The following is a 17,787-nucleotide window of genomic DNA, read 5'->3' as shown; positions in this document are numbered from 1 at the left end:
AAACATCTTTTATATTTTCCATTTCATTTAAGATCATCCATGGTAGTTTACTCATCACAACATAGACCAGAGGCTTTTGTTTCATTTCAGTTTCAATAGTATAACTGTGCTACTTCTCAGTCTTGGGAAATCTTCCCCCATGTGTATACCTGTGTGTGTGCAACTGTATATGTATGTTTTCTTTGTGTTCATATGAAATATCTGCACAGTTGGAAGCACTTTCTGTTGTGTTTTAATGAAAGATACATAGAAGATTATAAATGGTTTGTAAACACTTTCCTCTCCTTAGATGAGCCAATAAAAAATAACACTATAAACACTTTAATATAGATGTTTGTTCTCCCCTGGAGTAGTTCAAACTCTACTTCTCAGGTCAGAACTTTTTTGAAGAATCGCGTATACAACTTGCCATAAATAAAATTCAGGTCATTATGGTTCTCACAAAAATCAGTTTTAGTTTTCCCACTGAAGCCAATTTAGTTATGACATTTTTCTTTTTATTTCTGACATACACTTATCCATGGTATTGAATGTCTTCTGAGAGAATGACATGCCATCCATCGTGCTCAAAATTTAAATCATTTAAGCACAAAAATGCAGAATATGAACTTGTCAGTATTCATGAAGAAACTCAGGTTGCCAAAATGATTTCCAAGCATTTATTATTTTTCTAAAAAAATTGCCAATTATGTCACATAATTTAGAATTTTGAAACTCTGCAAGAATTTTAAGGATTACAATTTACATTTTCAAAGAACTGGCCTATAATGTATTACCCTATTGGCCATAATATTTCTCATAGTGGATGAAGCATCTCCTTTGGGTTGAAACCACATGCCATGTGTCTTTAATGTACTCAATACAGTTCTAGATACCTTCTATAAATTATATTCTAAAATTAAACCTAACATCAGGATAGTCCAAACAATCTGCTTAAACTGATCACAAAGTAATAGGAAATTCAAAACTGATTTACGATTGAATAGTTGAACACACTAACTTCATAATAAGTAACTTATCTGTATTAAACTATTTAGTAATTTACTTTAAGATTTATCATTATCACTAATTTACCTACCAAATTTCATCATAAAAAAACTATAAACTAACTTAAATTGATTCAAGGAACAATTGAGTTAGGTTTCTAATAAAGTTAAGTTATACAACTCAGTATATTTTCTGTGACTAGAATGAGCTCCAACAACGTATTAGACTTGTAAATGTAAATTTTAAATGGAAACATTCTTTTGAATATGAGAGTCATTTATAGCCTTATCCTGGCACAAAGTAACATAATAAACTGCTAGAATCTTAATTTAAAGTAAAGTTTAAAGGCTGTTGTGGTTTGCCAAGATTATCCTTTATAAAAATTTCTTGAATGTTTATTTGTCAACAACTTATGTGATTATCCTAAGTTAATGTGAAACCAAAAGTGAACCCAACACTCAAATACTTTTGGAAAGCAAGAAACTTTTCTTTTTCTTTTTGGTTATGCTTTAATGGCCAAGCCAATAAACTAAAGGCATCTGAATTAAATAAGGAGATTGGGGGTGGGTAATGAGGAGAAAGCAAGTCAGTTTTAGCAGGAAAAACTACTATTCACCAATTCAAATAGATATTATTTATAGGTTTTCAAAAAAAATTTTGAGAGTCAACTAGTATGCTTCTTTGCTTTCAAGATTTTATCATTGATGACAATTTTTACATTGGGGAAAATGTTACAGATTTTGATATTTCTTTACCCTCTAGAAAGATGACTTGTTGGAAACCATATTTTTCAGGTGCACTTTTATTACACATCAGCCAGGGACTGAGTCAGGTGAGGGTGAATAACCCAAACACCTCCTTATCTTAGTGCAAACACAAGTCAGCAGCATGTGTCTTCTTTCTAAAACTCTGATCTCTCAAAAGTCAACATCTCTGATGCGTGTGCATGCACACACACGTGTGCAACAGAGACACAGACATAGATAAGGCCTGCAGTGTCCTAGAAACTGTGCTGTGTTCTGTGAGGCTTTCAAAGACATACCAAATACAGTGCTGTGTGTGCCGTAAAATCGAGAATGGCAGGATAACATGTGTAATAAGCTATAACCTCAGCCTGAATGGGAAAGATACCCTGTTGATAGCTAAGACAGGTAGAAGAATCACCACCTTCAAGCCTTCAGGGACACAAAGAACCCAATGAATAAAAATGTGAGTATCACTCTTTCTGTGTATAGGATAGCGGGAATTAGTCATCCCATTTTACATACTAATACAGTCAAATCTGTCTGCAAAGGCAGTTTGGATTTATTGGGAAGAAAAGGGTAGAGAAAGATTTGAGCTTTTACTATTCAGAATTCAGTCATCAAGCTGAATCAATCAGTCTCTTTTTGTCTGTGGAAGTTGGGGGGGAAAATCATTGTATCCAACGTAGTATTGATACTTATATGGCTAAATTGCTTCAAGATCAAAAGAATCCACCAGAGAGATATTCTTAACAGTAACCATCAGCTATTAATTATCTGATTTTAAAATAGATTTTTATGAGGCCATTGGTTTAGTAATAGCTCTTCAGGGAAAAGCATGCATTCACATTTCAGAGCATTTTGGTTTGCAAAACTCACCTGCACCTATTGTCACGATTGTGTAATACCTCGTGAACACTGTGGGGTCAATACAGATTGAACTAGAAAAGCAAACTAAAACAAAACTCACAACTCTGAAAGCTAACTGAATGTCCTTCTGATAATTAAGGAATTACTGCTATGTTTTTATGAGTTTTGTGTTGAGTGATAAGGACACACTGAAACTAACAAATGGAGTGGAAAAGCCTTTGTTAATTGTAATTGTTTACCTGGCAATCTCTGTTAAGCAGGGACACAAGACCACAACAGCACATTCCTTATATGTGCTCCAACAGCTTAGCAGTAAAAATAATTAGGACACACAGTTTGTTCTTCTTTTTACATATGTGCATTTGAGATCTGGATCGTTCATCTGGTACTAGAACAGCCTTTATAGTGTACTGACAGTTTAAGTGGGAGAGGTTTTCCAGAATGTAAAGCAGACAAAAGCAAACCTGCTCTGATTAAAGTATTTGCAGAACTCAAAACATTGCTTATTGGCCCTCCAGTCACCCTCCCTCACCACTAATAATGGGATTGTGTATCTCTAGAACTCTTACTGGTTTGTAGAACACTGCTTCAAAAACACCATCTGGAAAAATAACATGCAATTCCTTCTCTTTTCTCTCTTGACCTATCAAGTGATTTGGCATGGCAGAAGACTCCACTGGCACATGAGCCAAATCTGTCAGTAGTTTCAATGGCATTTAATAGATACACAGGGCACCTGCAATTGTTGGACCTTCGTGCTTATCAGACATAGCCTTTAAAATTCTGGAATTCTTAAAATTTTATGAAGTATGGGGAAAAATAGAAATAACTATGGGATAGTATCTAGGTCTTTTTGCAGCTTACCATTCTCACAGGTGTTTGCATAGATTTCTTAAAACCATTTTGTGAATTCTGCCCTCAAGAAGGATCGAGTATTGTATATTTTTTCCATTTGAAAAAAACTGAAGTATAGTTGATTTACAATGTTGTGTTAGTTTTAGGTGTACAGTAAAGCAATTCAGATTATATATGTAGTTTTTCAGATTCTTTTCCGTTATGGGTTATTACAAGATACTGAATGTAGTTCCCTGTGCTACACAGTAGGTCCTTGCTTATCTATCTGATATAGGGTAGTGTGCACATGCTAATCCCACATTGCTAATTCATCCCTCCCTCCTTTTCCCCTTGGTAACTGGAAGTTTGCTTTCCACGTCTGTGAGCCTGCTTCCATTTTGTATGTTTATTTGTATCATTTTTTAGATTCGACATATAAGTGTTATTTATCTTCTCTCTCTGACTTAACTTCACTGAATAAGATAATCTCTAGGTCCATCCATATTGCTACAAATGGCATTATTTCATTCTCTTTCATGGCTAATACCCCATTGTGTGTATATGTGTGTGTGTATATACATACACACTGTATTTTCTTTATCCAGTCATCTGTCGATGGACATTTTGGTTACTTCCATGTCTTGGCTACTGTAAATATTGCTGCTATATAAACATTGGAGTGAGTGTATCTTTTTGAATTAAAGTTTCTCCAGCTATATGCCCAGGAGTGGGACTGCTGGATCATATGGGAACTCCATTTTTGATTTTTTAAAGAACCTCCATACTGTTCTCCATTGTTGCTGCACCAATTTATAGTTCTACCAAGAGTGTAGTAGGAGGGTTCCTTTGTATATTTTTCATCTAAACTGCTTTTATTAACTCTTCAAATCTATGAGAAAATGATTTAGTCAAGGTGTGTTTTGAGGATATGATTTAAAATATATAGATAGTCACTGTAAAAATATATTCTCCTTGTTCTACACATGGCATAATCATGATAGGCAGAACGCTGCCCACCTGAATGCTTCTTGTGAAGAACTTAAAGTCTATATTCTACAAATGCTGTGTATCTGATGCTATGATCTGCTCTGGCCCCCCGTGGATTGTTTACTGTATTTCCTCTTGATGTATCAAACACATTGCAGGCAGTTTGAAACAGTCAACTCTTGGCCAAACCCAGGAAAATTACAAGCTTTCCTCGTTAATGGTGTGCAGGCCTTTGTCTTCTACTCACTCCACCCCACCTTCATCTTAAAACCACCAGGATTCATGAGATCACACATACTTCCTTGAGTTACTGATGAACTACAGATTACCCCTTGAAATCAATGACTGAAATGGAGAAGGCAAAGCAGAATTACAAATCCTAAAGAATCCTCTATTCTTTAAAAGTCAGAAAATAAAGTAAGCAAAAAGCCAGGGACACTCTTACATCTGACGTTAAATGTGGCTGAGCTAGGAAAGCATGACAGGGAAAAAGAAAGTCAGTGATTTGGCTAAACGTGAAATGAGTAAGGAACTTGAGACACCGTTTGTTGTATCACTTAGAGCTTTTTCTCCTGTTGTGGATGATGTGTTGCCAGAAGCATTTCTATGATATAATTTGTACTTTCACAGTCTCATCCTGCCCCCCCCCAAACACATCCTAGTCCACTCTAAGTGTCCCTTACAGGTTAATGCTGAAACCTCACAGGATCTGCTGTGAATTCCTTTTATATTTTGCCCTGAGAATATGGAATGTGCTTTTCCTTCACTTCTCTGCCATGGGAATTAATTACCTGCAGTTTTCAGCACAGTGTGAAAGTCTTATCTGCTTTCTTTGGCAGTAAAATATTACTGCAAAGCTTTAAACCAGTTTTGAAGTTTTATTGTCTTTTTTCCCCCTAGGTTTTAATTATGGATATTTAAAATATTTTACGTCAGTAGGTAATGTCATAGCTATTATGGTAAAAAACAAAATAATCAGATTGAATTAAACTATGAAAATAAAACTTTATACACAAGGCTGGGCAAGCTTTTAAAGACCATTATTTTACTGGGTGTTACAGAATTTTAGTGATTTGTGTAAAGAAGAATCAATATTATTTACTAATAGGCAAAAAAGTGGGTTATTTTCCAAAACTGCGTATCCATTACATTTAATCAGATCCAGATGATAATACTAATATTTATGATGGATCCCAACCTCAAAACATAACATGAGAAGGGGAAGAAATAATGATTCAGTCATTACAGTTTCATGGATCAGTATGTGTTCCTGGTTTCAGGGGGAAATTAAAGTTGTAATATAAAGTTGGAAAGAGTGAGAAAGACAAACTACCATTTTATGTTCTGAGAGTATTCTTTACTTCTTTTGGGCATGGTTGAAGTAGTGTAATGATAATTCCTTTTTCTGATTTAAAGCAGGTAAATTTAAATGAATAAATTAAAAGTTATATAGTACGCCTCCAAATAATATTCAAATACATTAATCTTTATGAGAACTCATTTTTAGTTTATAAAAAAGGCAGTGATAAAACCCAAAATGTACAAGTCTAATTACTGACTTGCAAGCTTTTAAATATTTCCACTTAACTTTTAAAAAAAATTTTAAATTTCTTTTTATTGAAATATAGTCAGTTTGTGTTCATTTCTGGTGTACAGCATAGTGATTCAGTTTTATATCTATATATATATGTTCCTTTTCAGATTCTTTTTTCATTATAGGCTATTACAAAGTATTCAATATAGTTTCCTGTGTTTATACAGTAGGGCCTTGCTATTTATCTACTTTATATATAGTAGTTAGTATCTGCAAATCTCAAACTCCTAATTTATCCCTTCCCACCCTCTTCCCCCCGGTAATCACAATTTTGTTTTTTACATCTGTGAGTCTGTTTGTTTTGTAAATAAGTTCACTTGCCTCATTTTTTTTTTAGATTCTATATGTAAGTGATACGGTACTTTTTTTTCTTTCTGGCTTACTTCACTTAGCATGACATTCTCCACATACTCTACACATTTCACCTCTACTTCTTTATGGCCTATTGACCTCATACTCAACTGCATAAACATTCTGGATATTTTAATTAAAATTTATTCTAATTATTTCTTTCTATAGGCAACCTATAGAATACATACATTCAGTTCAACCTGAAGAGTGAGATATGTTGTTATATTTGGTGGCAATAAAATATAGTCAAATATATTTGTTTCATGAATTAGATAACAAATAATATTCTTTAAAAATTGGATTTTCAAGATTGCTGTACCTTTTCAGTGTTTGAGACCCTATGTAATTACTATTTTCTTTGAGGGTAACTTCAGTCTTCTTAGATATGCATAGTTAATGTTTGCCGTATTCACTCCCAGTGAAAGATTCCTATTCATAAAGACTATTAATACATGAACATAAATTTCATCCAGTCCCCATATTTTAAAATACACCCTTGAAAAATTACTTATTTCCCTCAACATAGGGGTGTATATCAATAGGGGTGTATATCATACAATTACGTAATAGAAAATATTTGCCTAAAATTAGTTTTCCCGTTTTCTGTTTTTTCAAAAAACGTGGAACTTTTCTTAATTCTATTATTAGCAAAACATACAGGATAAACTTCTGTTTCCTACACTTAACATATTTAATGTAGTCTTGATTTCAGTCCTTAGAAAATATGCATTATTGAATATTTCATTTATCATATTATAGAAGACAATTTTTCTTATGAAAAAAAAAGGAAAACATTAACTATGCCTTGAGTCTTCAAAGGTAGGATTGAAATATAATTATTTAATGGTAATTCATCATGAGTTTTTTGGATAATTTCAAAGTGTATTTGTTTTTTTCTTTTACATGAATATTTCTTACTCTCTCTTAGTGTGGAACATGTTTCTAGATTTTTAAAACTCATAGTCTCATTGAAAGTATAAATATAGTCAACAGTAGAGTACAATCTTTAGTTGTTCCATTATCTATGTAATACAGCAAAAAAACACTGATCTGATCTGTCCCCAGCAGTTACCTCAGTAGCACCAGAGAGGGCGCCAGAATGAATATGCTAAACCTAACCAGGGCAACTGCCTGCTAAAATGAAAGATTTAAATAGGACCAGACGTCTCCCAACATAATATACAAATTATATATTATGCAATTAAAACTACTTTGTCATGCCAAGTACCACGAAAATCACAAATTAAATGAACAACATCAATCAACTGGCACCAATAACTAATGAATCAATTATTTGACAGTTTTTAAAGCAGCAAGTCTTAAGACACTTGAAAAAATAAGCCAGAAGGAAATAGAACTGAAAAATACAATAACTAAATTAAAACCTTATATTGGAAGAGATCAATAGTTGAGTGGCAGTGATGTAGAATAAGTGAAGGTGAGAACAGATCAATAAAATTTATTCAATTTGAAAACAGAAAAAGAATAGCCTGGAGAAAATAAAAACTGGTCCTGTGGTACTAATGGAGATGACAGTGGAACATCTGTATCTTTGGAGTCCCAGAAAGTAAAGAGAAAGACTGTAAGGCTGAAAGGTGTTTACAGAAATGATTAAAAATTTCCCAAATTTGGTGAAAGAGGTAAACTTATACATTCCAGAAGTTAAGTGAACCACAAGTAGAATAAATACCAAAATATTCACACCAAAACTCACTCAAATTTTTGAAAACTAAAGACAAAGATAATATCTTGAAAGCAGTCAGGGAAAAGTGTGTTACTAATAGCAGAACTCAGTGGAGGAACATGACTCTCTCAGTAGAAATCCTTGGGGCTGGACGAGTGTAGGGAACACACAGGGGGAGGTGCCAAGATGGCAGAGTAGAGAGACTCACAGCTCACCCTCTCCCATAAATACACCAAGAACTATATCTACAAGCCCACTGAATCGCACAGAACACCTACTAAACTCTGGCAGAGTGTCTCTTGCTTTGAAATGCACCCTCATGATGGTATGTCCCCTCTTCAGCTGTGAGGGAAGTGGGGACAGAAGCCAAGCTTCTCGAAGCTTGGAGGAGAAAGTGGCAGCCACTTGGAAGACAGAACTAAAAGAAAGTGGAAGGGCGGGTCCCTGAGCCCTAGATGCAAGCTGGCTGGGACAGGCCAGGACTGACTGCTGGAGATTGGGGGAGGGGCTGGGGTCTGCTACTCAGAGGTGGCCTCAGGGGACTGGAGGGCAGTGTGGACTCTGGCTGAGGGTGTGTGGGAACAGGATAGCCCGGGACCCCCATAGACAAGCATGGTGTGCGTGGTGGGTGGGGCACAACAGAGCCTCACCGTAGCCACTGTGTCTGCTTGGCTCCATTGTTGGTGTGTTCTGGCTAGAACAGAGATGGCGCTTGGTCATAGCCATCATTGCTGTGCAGAGGCAGAGCTGAAAGCTGAATCCATACCCAGGGCCCCTGCAACTTCACAGGTAGGACTGAGATTTATTTATAGCCCCAGGCAGAGAGAGTGATTTGCTCCATTGGTGACACTGTGAACCTGCACCTCTGGGATGAACAGGCAGGGAGTGGAGTTCTGGCCCATGGTGGAGGCAAGGTACAGGTATGTACAACAAGCCAGCACACTGTACTGTACGTTGAGGTGGGCCTCGGGTCTGTACTGACCCTGTGATGCACCGCAGATACAGGTGTGTGACTGCATGCCTGACATTGGTGATCTGTACTGGTGGTTCCTGGGGTCCAGAACCTGGGGGACACCAGAGCAGGTGGCTGACATTCCCACAGCTAAGGTGGGGACAAAGGCAGCATCAACAAAGATTACTTTGTAAGCCTGCATAACAAGTGACAGACAACACCACAGAGGGCACTTCCCAGTGAATATCTCTTGGGGAGGTATACTCAGCAACTCCTTTTCCCACTCCAACCCTGCCTACCACACACCGCAGCTCAAAAACAGGCCTAGAAGCCCCTATTCCAGCAACAGGGGAGCAGGCCTTGCCCCTGGCCTCTGTCAAGGCTGTTAAAACCACACCCCAGTCAAAGGGATAACAGCCAGCACACATGGAAGAAAGACATGGCAATCATCCATACTAATAGCCCTTGCAACAAAACTATTAGAGGCACACAGTCTACGCACATAAGCTCTGCTTTAAATAAAAACAAAAACAAAAAACAGCCCTTCAGGACCACAGTAGATAAGTGATACTCCTAAATCCGTAATTCCAAAGAAATATAAGTAAAAATGAAGAAGCAGAGGAACCACTCCCAATTAAAAGAACAAGAGAAGTCCCTTGAAAGAAAGAAGAATGAGATAGACCTTGACAGTCTCCTAGATCATGACTTCAAAAAAGGGGGGGGTGATAAAAGCACTGAAGGAAATAAGAGAGACTATGAATAGAGACAGAATACTATAAAAAAGGAAATAGAAACAATAGAGGAAATAATTCAAAACAGAAAATTCAATGGCTGAGAAAAAAGCCTAGCTAAAGCAGTCGAAAGCAGACCTAGATAATGCATAGACAAGTAAGTGACTTAGAAGACAAGTTAACAGAAGTCACCCAATCGGAACAGCAGCCAGAAAAGCAGGTAAAAACCAATGAAAGCAATAGAAGGGACCTATGGGGTAATATAAGCATGCCAACCTACACATAAGGGTCCCAAACAGACCTATAGCAAGACATATTATAATTAAGATGGCCAAAGTTAAAGAAATGATTCTAAAGGCAGCAGGAGAAAAACATAGTTACAAGGTGACCCCCATAAGGCTTTCAGCTGATTTCTCTACACAAACACTACTGGCCAGAACGGACTGGCAAGATATTTTCAAAGTCCTGAATGTGAAAAAGGTGTAAACCTAGGATACTCTATCTGCCAAGAGTATCCTTTAGAAGAAGGAGAGAAAAAGAACTTCACAGACAAGCAAAGACTGAAAGAATTCAACAATACTAAACCTATGCTAAAAGAATTGTTGAAATGTCTATTCTAAATAGAAAATAAGCAGGAAGCTATAAATATAAGAAAACCATAATTGGAAATGTGATAACTACAGTGAGTTGCAAAAGAATAAACATGAAGATGCGAAGAAAAAAACAAAACAAAACAAAAAAGGACATCAAAATCATAAAAGGTAGGAGAGGGGAGCAAGAAAATACACATTTCTTTTTCTCCCTTTTTTTTTCCCTTCATTCTTTTTAGGATGTGTTTGAGCCCACATGAACACCAGTCTAAAGCAAACAGATACAGTAATTTCAAGGATGTTAATATCAGAAATGGAAAGAAACAATCCTTTTTAAAATTGCACCCAAAAAGATAAAATAGGAATAAATCTGACTAAGGAGGTGAAAGACTTACAAAGAACTATAAACATTAACTAAGGAAATTAAAGGTTACTTAAAGATATGGAAACATAGCCCATGTTCTTGGATTGGAGGAATTAATATTATTACAATGGCTATACTACCTAAAGCAATCTACAGATTTAATACACTCCCTATCAAGTTACCTAGGACATCTGTTTTCACAGAACTAGAACAAATAATCCTAAAATTTATATGGAATCAAAAAAGACCCAGAATTGCCAAAGCAACACTGAAGGAAAAGGAAGAAGCTGGGGGAATAACCTTCCCAGACTTCAGATATTCTGCAGAGCTACAGTAATTAAAATGGTATGGTATTGGCACAAAAACAGATATATGGATCAATGGAACAGAATAGAAACCCCAGAAATATACCCACAAACTTTTGGTTAATTAATCTTTGACAAAGGAGGCAAAACATACAATTGAGTAAAGACAATCTCTTCAGCAAATGTGTTGGGAAAACTGGACAGCTTCATGTAAATCATGAAGTTAGAATATTCCTTCATACCATACACAAAAATACACTCAAAATGGCTTAAAGACTTAAACGTAAGACAAGACACTATAAACCTCTTAAAGAAAACATAGGCAAAATTATCTGACTTAAATCTCAGCAATTCTCCTAGGGCAGTCTACTTAGGCGATTGAAAAAACAAAAATAAACAGGACCTAATTAAACTTACAATATTTTGCACAGCAAAGGAAACTATAAGCAAAACAAAAGAACAACCTACAGAATGGGAGAAAATATTTGCAAATGATGTGACTGTCAAGTGCTTAAATTCCAAAATATATAAACAGCTCATACAACTTAACAACAACAACAACAACAACAACAACAACAACAAAAAACCAATCCAAAAATGAGCATAAGACCTAAACAAACAATTCTCCAAATGAAGACATACAAATGGCCAACAGGCACATGAAAAAATGTTCCATATTGCTAATTTTCAGAGAACTGCAAATCAAAACTACAATGAGGTTATCACCTCACACCTGTCAGAATGGCCATCATTCAAAAGACCACAAATGATAAATGCTGCAGAGGCTGTGGAGAAATGGGAACCCCCTTACACTGCTAGTAGGAATGTAGTTTCATGCAGCCATTATGGAAAAGAGTACGGAGATTCCTCAAAAAACTAAAAATAGACTTACTATATGATCCAGCAAGCCCACTCCTCACCATATATCCAAAGGGAACCTTAATTCAAAAAGATATATGCAACCCAATGTTTACAGCAGCACTATTTACAATAGTGAAGACATGAAAACAACCTAAATGTCCATCAACAGATGACTGGAGAAAGAAGATATGGTATATTTATACAATGGAATACTACTCAGCCATAAAGAAGAATAAAATAATGCTATTTACGGCAACATGGACGGACCTGGAGAATGTCATTCTAAGTGAAGTAAGCCAAAAAGAGAAAGAAAACTACCATATGGTAACACATATATGGAATTAAATAAAAAAGAAAATTATTTACGAAACAGAAACAGAAACAGACTCAGAGACATAGAAAACTTACATTACCAGAAGGGAAAGAGGATGGGATAAATTGGGAGTTCCAGATTTGCAGATACTGACTGCTATATATAAAATAAACAAATTCATACTGTATAGCACAGGGAACTATATTCAGTATCTTGGAGTATCTTAGGGTGAAAAAGCATATGAAAACAAATATATGTATGTTATATGACTGAAGCATTGTGCTGTACATCAGAAATTGACACAACATTGTAAACTGAATATACTTCCATAAAAATATATTAAAAAAAAAAAACCAAAAAACAGAACTATGAGGTATCACCTCATACCAGTCAAAATGGGCATCATTCAAAAGTCCACAACTGATAAATGCTGGAGAGGCCGTGGAGAAAAGGGAACTCTCCTACACTGTTGGTGGGAATGTAGTTTGGTGCAGCCATTATGGAAAACAGTATGGAGATGTCTCAAAAGACTAAAATAATACCATATGATCCAGCAATCCCACTCCTGGGCAAATATCCAGAGGGAACATTAATTCAAAAAGATATACACACTCCAATATTCATAGCAGCACTATTTGCAATAGCCAAGGCATGGAAACAACCTAAATGTCCATCAACAGATTACTGGATAAAGATGATGTGATATATGTATACAATGGAATACTACTCAGCCATAAAAAAGAATAAAACAATGCCTTTTGCAGCAACATGGATGGACCTGGAGATTGTCAGTCTAAGTGTAGAAGGCCAGAAAGAGAAATAAAAATACCATATGATATCACTTATATGTGGAATCTAAAGAAAAAGATAATTGAACTTATTTACAAACAGACTCACAGATGTAGAAAACAAACTTGTGGTTACCAGGGGAGGATATGGGTGTGAAGAGATAAATTGTGAGTTTGAGATTTGCAGATACTACCTAATATATAGAAAACAAACAAGTTCATACTGTACAGCACAGGGAACTATATTCAATATCTTGTAGTAACTTATGGTGAAAACTATGAAAACAAATATAGGTATGTTCATGTGTGCCTAAAGCATTATGCTGTAGACCAGAAATTGATACACTATAAACTGACTATACTTCAATAAAAATATATGTATTAAACAAAAATAATTGTAGAAAGAAAAATAATTGTACACTTTGAATTCAATATTTGGTGAAACTACCCTTTAGGATTGAAGGGAAAATAAGGTTATTCCAAGTAAAGGAGAATTTAAAAATTCACCATTCATAGACCTACTCAAACAATAGCTGACTGAAGCTCTCCAAACAAGTAAGACAGTAACAGAAAAAGTATTGGAAGTTTAGAAAATAATGAAGAGAAAAGGAAATGGATAAAATATAGGTAAAATAACAAGCTATACTTTAAGAGTTTCTAAAATTGTATTAGATAATTAAAGCAATAATTACATGTATTCTGTTGCTAAGTATATATAGAGAGAATTGAGACTGGTATATCTAAACTGGGTAGAGTAAATGGATCTTGTAATATAGAGTAACTCTATAGGGCATCTCAACACTCTTCACAAACTGCCTTTCTTAACCACATCCAACCTTATCCACAACACAGGTAGGATATTTCATTGATGGTATTCTCCTCCAAGGAGATTTATTTGATACACTCATTCAGGTCATACAAATAATAACAAAGCAGTTCACAAAACATAGGAGACTCACCACCTTAATTTTTTGGTTTGCCAAGGGCTACTCTATCCCTTACACTGTCAACAAGCAGCTATTTATCCTCTCAGCATCCACAATGTTAAACCCAACATCTTTTAAGTCTTTTTGGATCTTGGTGGAAACATGCTACTCATTTAAAGTTTTTACTTAAACGTATATAGGCTGTTATAAATCAGACCATCTTGAATGGAATTTCTTAGAACAGAGTCTCTAGAATCTGTTGAAATTGGAATAAAACTGGCACTCCCACTAGTATCCCTCTGAGACTCCTTCATTAGAGAGGTTTTTGCAGCCTCCTCGTGTGCCTCCTGGAGTCTCTGTACCCATGATGGGCATAAGGTGCTAATGGAATCTTGGTGCAAGTCACTGCTTCCTTTAGCCCTACATAGCACCCCATTAGTGAGACAAATACTGACGATACCTGAAATCTCTCCATATTTATGGACCTGCTTGGGAGCCTGTCCTACTCACTATGTGACTAAAAAACATTTCATACTTTTTGGGGGCACTTGTGATATTACTAGTGTAGACACCTGAGCCCATTTTAAATTGGGGGGGGGGGTCCATTACTCCTTTATGAGGTGACCTTAACAGACCAGTTAGGAAGTAGGCTTGCAATACTTGAAGTGGTAAAATGTCAGTATCAGTAGGCTGTGACAAGTCACATATGTACTGTAACACCTAAAGTAATCACTAAAAAAACTATACAAAGAGATACACTCCAAAATAGTCTATAAATAAAGCAAGACAGAATCCTAAAAACAAGAATACTGAAATAATCCACATGAAGGTGAGAAATAGGGGAATGAGAAACAGGAAACACACAGAAAATAAATAATAAAATGCCAGATATATGACAACATATCAATGAGTATTTTCAATATAAATTATCTAAATACAGAGATTGATAGAGTGGATTTTTTTAAAAGACACAACTATATGCTGCATAAATCTCTGTATTTAGATAATTTATCTAAATTGGAGAAACACATCAAACACAATGAAATGTAAAAAAAAAAACCAAAATGTGTATCATGCTACTATCAATCAAAAAATAAGCAGGAATAGTTTCATTACTATCAGTTAAAAGAAACCACATAGCAAGGATAATTACTAGGAACAAAGAGGACCATTTCATAGTGATAATAGGCTTAATTCAGCAAAAACACATAGTGATCCTAAATGTATATACACACAAAGTAATAGAGGCTTAATGTATATGAAGAAAAAAAAACTTGATAGAATGAAAAGGGAAATAGACAAATTAGCAATAATTGGGGACTTCAGTGCCCCACATTTAATTGCTCTACTAGAAAAAAATTAGCAAAGACAGAAAAACTGAATAAAATCACCAACCCAAAGAATATAATTGATATTTATAGAACTCTTTACCCCAAAATACAGAATAGACATTCTTTTGTATTTGGAACCTGTTAAACCATATCCAGGTTCATAATTTTAACATCAACACATTTATAGGAATTGAAATAGGAACTATGTTCTATGACCATAATGGAGCCATACTACAAATCAATAATAGAAATAAAAGAGGGAAATATAAGGGAACAGGATAAATAAATAACAGCAAAAATTCTAAACACTTGGAATTTAAGCAAAATGCTCCTAAACAACCCATACATGAAAGAGTAAGTCTCAAAGGAAATAAATACATACATAGGTCTGAATGGAAATAAAATTATATATCCAAATTTGTAGATGACAACTAAGGCAGTAATGAGAGGGAAATACTTTAGCACTAAATGCTCAAATTTGAAAAGAAAAAAAATTCCAATCAATAATCTAAATTCCTATGACATGAAATTAGATAAATAAGAACAAAACAAACCCAAAGTAAGCAGAAGGAAGGATAATAATAATAATACAGATAAGAGTAGATATCAATGCAATTAAAAATAGGAAAACAGTAAAGAAAAATCAATAGAATCAGAAGTTGGTTCTTAAAAGGAAATCAATACAAATGACCCACCTCTAACAAGACTAAAGACTTAAGATAAAAAGACAAATGACACAAATCACAAATATAAGGAATAAAACAGGGAATGTCACCACAGATTTTACAATCACTTAAAAAATTATAAGGGAAAACTATGAACAATTATATGTTCATAAATTTGATAACTTCCCAAAATAACACAAACTACCAAGTAACCAGATGGTTATAAGTAACCAGAGTCATCCTGTAATCATTAAAGTAATTGAATTTGTAATTTTAAAAGTTAAAAACAGTAATACCAGACCCAGTTGGCTTCCCTGTGGCAATTTACATTTTTTAAGTGTCAATTTTATACAATCTCTTCCAGAAAACTGAAGAGAAATGAAAACTTAACTAATTTTGATTGGTAGTATTATAATGCTAATAAAACTAGAGAAAGACAATAAAAAAGAAAACTATGGACCAATGTCTTACATAAACTTAGACACAAAAATCCTGAAAAAAATTTAGGAAATCAAAACCAATAATGTGTAAAAATAATTATACACAATGACCAAATAGGATTTGCTTCTGTTACTGAAGGCTGGTTTGATATTAGAAAATCAAATGTATATTAATAGGGTAAAGAAGAAAAACATCATATCAATGCACACAGAAAAGGCATTTAACAAAATACAACATCTATTCATGAAAAAAGAAAAACAAAACTTAGCAAGTTAAAGAAAAAAGAATTACTACCTCAATTTGACATAAACCAACTACAAAAACATTACAGCTAACATCAGATTGATGGTGAAAGACTAAATTATTTCCCAAAGATCATGTATAAGGCAATGAAATCTGTTCTCACTACCCTATTCAAGATGGTACTAGAAGTTCTAACCACTGCAATAAGTCAAGAAAAAAAAAATCCTACTGATTAAAAAGGAAGAATGAAAATTTTCACTATTTGAAGATGACTCATTGTCTACATAGAAAATCCCAAGGATCTACAATAAAACTACTAAAATAAATGAATTCAATAAGATCATAAATGTAAGATCATGGCAAAAAATTAAGTCACATTTTTATATACCAACAGTAAACATGTCAGACCAAAAAAAAAAAAAAACCACCATTTAAAATTGCTACAAATAAAAGGACATAGCTATAAAATTAACAAAACATGTACAGAACCTGTATGCTGAAAAATATAAAATGCTGATGAAGGAAATCAAAGATCTAAATAAACATACTATATTCATAGACTGGAAGACTAAATGCACTAAAGATATCAATTCTTCTCAAATTGATATGAAAGGTGACTATAATTCCTATCAACATCCCATCAAGGATTCTTACAGATATAGAAGAGCTTCTTCTAGCATGTATGTGGAAAGGCACAAGTCCTAGAACAGCTAGAACAATTTTTTTTTAGAGAAGAATAGGAGGAATCATTCTTCCTGATATTAAGTCATAACTGTATAGCTTAACTATAGCTATACATAACTGTATAGCTTAATATAGTCATAACTATATAGCTTAATTATATAGCTACATTAATCAAGTTAGTTTGTTATTGGTGGAAGGTCAGACACAAATATTAATAGTAAAAATATACACAACCCAGAATCAAGCCCACACATATATTTCCAACAGATATTTGACAAAGATGTAAAAGGAATTCAATGGAAGAAAGTGAGCCTTTATAACAAATGGTGTTGTTGAATTAGATATCCATAGACCAAAACCACAAAAATACACAAAAAATGACCTTGAACTAAACCTCACATATTACATAGAAATTAACACAAAATGGTTCATAGACTTAAAAATAAAACAAAACTATACATATTTTAGGAAAAACATAAGTAAAAATCTTCAACACATGAGACCAATGAAGAGTTTTTAGATTTGATGCAAAAAGCACAATTC

Source organism: Camelus ferus, chromosome 2 (assembly GCF_009834535.1).
Source record: "Camelus ferus isolate YT-003-E chromosome 2, BCGSAC_Cfer_1.0, whole genome shotgun sequence".
NCBI lineage: Eukaryota > Metazoa > Chordata > Mammalia > Artiodactyla > Camelidae > Camelus > Camelus ferus.
The sequence above is the reverse complement of the archived record's forward strand: the minus strand, read 5'-3'. Positions refer to the sequence as shown.